A 5,533-nucleotide genomic window follows, 5' to 3' on the forward strand; every position below is an offset into this window, starting at 1 on the left:
TAGTAGGTTATATGTAAGTATACAACTTTGTGAACCAATTATAGAAAGGAAGCAAATTTTAAAAAAATCTCGTGAAACAAGATGTGATCAAAATGGTGAAATACGGCTATGGATGAAAAATCACGTATTTCGGGTAACGTTTAAGTCTCGATAAAAGCGGTCAATCTTTTTTACGTTTAATCCTCCCTATGGGGAGTCCTATAAACGGGAGGTAAAGGTCTTCAAAGTTTTACATGTGTAGTTACGTCTCATCTATGTGAGAGTTTAATGTGAGGAAAAATCAACCAAACTAGGTCACAGAGAGGTAGGTAAAAGCGTTTTCCTGTGATAAGTGACGTTAGATTAGAGTTGACCGCTTCGATCGAGCCTTGACCGTTGCCGACTCGAGTTGAATTTTATATCATAGCCATGTTTTATTAAAATGATCATATCAGACGGTGAAATTTTCATTTTGTAAATTTTAATCATCGGAATCACAACGTGTCTACTAATGTGATACAACTTGTTTAATATGTTATATGTAAGTGAACAACTTTGTGAACCAACTATAGAGAGGAAGCAAAAATTTTAAAAATCTCGTGAAATAAGATGTCAGCGGAATGGTGAAATACGGCTATGAATGACAAATCACGTATTTCGAGTAACGTTTGGGTCTCGATAAAAGCGGTCAACACTTTTTACGCTTAATCCTCCCTATGGGGAGTCCTATAACCGAGAGTTAAACGTCTCCAAAGTTTTACATATGTGGTTACGCCTCATCTATGTGAGAGTTTAATGTGAGGAAGAATCGACCAAACTAGGTCACGGAGAGGTAGGTAAAAACGTTTTCGTGTGATAAGTGACAATAAATTAAGGTTGACCGCTTCGATCGAGCCCCGACCGTTGCCGAATCGAGTTGAATTTTATACCATAACCATGTTTTACTATAATGATCATATTAGACGGTGGAATTTTCATTTTATGAATTTTAGTCATCAGAATCACAACGTGCCTACTAATGTGGTATAACTTATTTAGTAGGTTATATGTAAGTGAACAACTTTGTGAACCAACTATAGAGAGAAAGCAAAATTTTTAAAAATCTCGTGAAATAAGATGTGAGCGGAATGGTGAAATAAGGTTATGGTTGAAAAATCATGTATTAAGACTATGCAGTTGAATTGAATTTGATTTCTATGAATCTTCTTAGTCTATATATTTTGTTCTATGTTCTAGAATCCAAGAAAATTGTAATAATTAAAATTGAGTTTGTATGAAAAAATAATTAAAATTAAATGTAATTGAAAATAGAAATTCTCACAAAAATAGTTACTTTGATGACATTGTAGGTCGACATTGTAGGTAAATTAGAGGACATTTACTTTCCGATGATAGGGCTCCCATAGGAAACATTTAGGGTAAATAAGGTTGACCGCTTTGATCGGGGCCCTAATTTTGCCGAATTAAAGTGATTTTTCTACCATAACCGTATTTCACTATTCCGATCACATCTTATTTCATGAGATTTTTGAAAATTTTGCTTCCTATGTGTAGTTGATTCACAAAGTTCTACACTTGCATATAACTTACTAAACAAGTTATACCATACTAGTAGACACCTTATGATTCCGATGACTACAATTCACAAAACAAAAATTATACCGTCTGATATGATCGTTATAGTGAAACATGACTATGGTATAAAACTCAACTATATTCGGCAACGTTCGGGGATCGATCGAAGCGGTCAACCCTAATCCATCGTCACTTATCACACGGAAACGTTCTTAACTACCCCTCCGCGACCTAGTTTGGTTGATCCTTCCACACATTAAACTTTCACATAGATGAGACGTAACCACCCATATAAAAAATAGGGGACGTTTACCTTCCGATGATAGGGCTCCCATAGGGAACATTTAGGGTAAATATGGTTGACCACTTTGATCGGGTCCCTAACTTTGCCGAATTAAAGTGATTTTTCTACCATAGCCGTATTTCACTATTCCTATCACATCTTATTTCACAAGATTTTTGAAAATTTTGCTTCATATGTGTAGTTGGTTCACAAAGTTGTACACTAGCATATAACTTATTAAACAAGTTATACCATATTAGTAGACACCTTGTGATTCTGATGACTACAATTCATAAAATGAAAATTTCACCATATGATATGATCGTTATAGTGAAACATGACTGTGGTATAAAACTCAACTATATTCGGCAACGTTCGGGGATCGATCGAAGCGGTCAACCCTAACCCATCGTCACTTATCACACGAAAACGCTCTTACCTACCTCTTTGTAACCTAGTTTGGTCAATTTTTCCACACGTTAAACTCTCACATAGATGAGACGTAACCACACATGTAAAAATTTGGAGATGTTTACCTTTTGAAGATAGGGCACCCATAGGGAAGCATAAACGTAAAAAAATTGACCGCTTATATCAGGACTTGGACTTTACTCGAAATACGTGATTTTTCAACCATTGCTGTATTTGACCATTCCGATCACATCATATTTCACGTGATTTTTGAAAATTTTACTTCCACTGTAGAGTTGGTTTATAAAATTATACACTTGTATATAACCTACCAAACAACTTATATCACATTAGTAGACACGTTGTGATTCTGATCACTGAAAAACATAATTTTAGAAAATCTTGTGAAATAAGATGTGTTATAGTGGGTAGAAAATTCAGTTGGATTATGTATAATGAAATATGATGTAATCTAGTATAGTAAAATACGGGTATTGTTGAAAATTTAACTACAATGTTGAAAATTTAACTACAGACATTTCCAAATTTTAAAGCAGACTTTTTAAACCACAACATTTTATTAAAGCCGATTTTTTTTTTTTTTAAAGCAGAACATTTTATTAAATCAGACTTTTTTTTTAGAGCTTTTATTAAAACATACTTGTACCTTCTTTTTGGAAGAAATTTAGAAACTAACCTTCAGACTCCAAAATTGATTTCTAACCTCACTTTCTCTACATTTAAGGTCGTTTTCTCTACATTAAGATGTTCATGTAGGGATCGTTTTCATTTTGGCCAAAGATACAGACGGTAGCTTTTCATTGACATATATACATTATTGCATACATATACTACAACATCTACAACATTCCTTTATACAATGTCTTTCATAAAGACAGAGGGTAAGACCGTGAAAACCTTTTCATTACAAGAGCTGTTGTAAAACAGAAGGAGCAATGCTTAACCACTTCTCACCCGTCTTCTTGGTTTGAAGCTCGCACAAAGCTTTACCAGCTACTTTCCATGCAAAGGAACATCTTTGCACATCTCTTATATTGATAGCATAGTCATAGCACACATGATATATTGCGTGCGCCTCGTCCAGTATTGCATCAATCGGCTTTGAACTGTGCTCAAAGTCAGCAGCATCATACAGCTTCTACAAATGAAAAGGAGTCAGCAAAAACATAGAACATGAAATATTACTAGACCCAGAAAGAATGTTGCAATGATCACCTCTTTATAATATCTTATGACGCTTTAGCAGCCTGATCTTTATTGGTGTTTTTCATGGCCGAGCTCATCTCACCCCTGTAGTGTTCGTAAAGTTTCCTCCAGTTGTTCAAGCAGTGTTTGGGGACTTGATTAATGTCAAAAATAGGAAGTTTCTTGATTTTTGAACAAGGATACAGAGGAAAATCAGAATGTTAAAAGTTGAAATAAATCATTTTTTTATCTTAAGTTATAATTTGATGGAAATTTCATAACTTTGAAATACTAAAAGGATTTGATAAGGAAACATCACAGAAAGCTATCATAACCTTTGACAGAAATTGGTTCATGATCAACATTGAACATTATCTAACATCAAACTAAGTAGTTCAAGTCTGACCTTGGAACCTCTCACAGAATTGTCTATAAGCATCAGAAGGAGCCACTACAAGAAAAAGCATGTTTCATAGCACAATACCATAGCGTTTTGTATTGAAGTGCTATCAATTGTGGAGCGCAAATATATCCATAGCGTTTATAATATATAAACGCTGTTGAAGGAATATAAAACATGAAAACGCGAGCGGGAAACAAAAAAGATGCCCGGGGCTTTAATTTTTTAGTTCAAATTGCGATCCATTTCCCAATATCAAAAGAAATATCTCTCAACATCCCAAGTCCCAACCACTCTCTCTGTCTCTCTGTCTCTCGCTTCTCAGGGACAATTGCGATGGGCGTCCTCTTCGCCCTGTGCGGTGGCTCTCAGTCCTCTGCTCCGCCCAAGCGGACCTTGTCCTCTTGCACTAGTCACGACGATGGTTGTAATTTCTAATCTATTTATCCCTTTATGTAACAGTCAAATTCGAATTCGATATTGGGCGAGTTAGATTGTTCTCTGAATTGTTAAATTTTGTGAATCTGACAGTTCAATTAACATCTGGAGCTAGGATGTATATTAGGGTTTTTTTTTTCTATATCTCATGTCTCCTTTTTAGTGCGGCTAGTGGTCTGGGCAGCATGATTGGTATCATTCTCAAAGCCTATGGCTTTCGCGTTACCTGCATTTAAACCGGTATTCTATCTACCCCTTCTCTTCTTACTTTTTCAATCCCTGGTAACCCAGAAATTAAAAGAGCGTATTCTTTCTTTAATAAAAGTTTATTCAATTTCGTTCGAATTGATAAAATCGAAGATTAAGACTCTCATGTACTTGGATTTCTTTCTCTATTGGATTTCAGGATTACTACTTTTTTGTTAGTTACTTTGCTTTTTTGTCAGAAATATGCAAATCTTGTTTTAATTCATATTCTGGTATCAAGTTTTGTTATGAGGGGAGAGGTACTTTATCCTTTAAACTTCTTTTTCTTTTTATAATACAGCTACATAGTTTACCCACATTAATAATTGATCTTGAACCAGATCAGAACATTTCACAGGGTGAGGAATATTGATTTTGTTGTCTTGCATTTACTGATTCCTATACTGATCTTTTGATTGATTATGGCATATTTATCTTGACATGTACCACAAAACCTGTAATACAATGCACATGTAGGTATCAGACTATTGGTACTCTTTCGGTTACGTGCTTAAGTTATTGAGCAACTAAATCAGGGTTTCCATTTGCTATTAAAGAGTTCATATATCCGTAACTATCAGAAGGTAGTCTGAGAATTAGCCTGTACTACAGATGCACTTGACACTGAGTTGGAATATAAGTTCTTATACTCTGCTGCTCATATTTTCATTTTAAAGTTTTGAATTAATATGTTTAGTGATTGGCCAGGGAGGCCATGATATTCCTAACCCGTCATTGAATGACTAGATAGTTATGCTTGTATCGGAAGTTCTTGAATAGTCTTTACCCTTTATGATCTGCTTGACTTACATGCTTTCCATAATTTGTAGGAAACTGAACGACTAAGATAGAATTGGCAAAAGAAATACTATGGAGTGAGGTATTAGCCGTGTGTTCCTTATTTTGTTGTCATTAGTTATCTTAGCTCCATCACAGTTGTAGAACGATATTTCAATCCTAGGTTTTAGTTCAAGCACAGCAAAGAGCAATTGCTC

The sequence above is a fragment of the Fragaria vesca genome, linkage group LG1 (assembly GCF_000184155.1).
Source record: "Fragaria vesca subsp. vesca linkage group LG1, FraVesHawaii_1.0, whole genome shotgun sequence".
Classification (NCBI taxonomy): domain Eukaryota; kingdom Viridiplantae; phylum Streptophyta; class Magnoliopsida; order Rosales; family Rosaceae; genus Fragaria; species Fragaria vesca.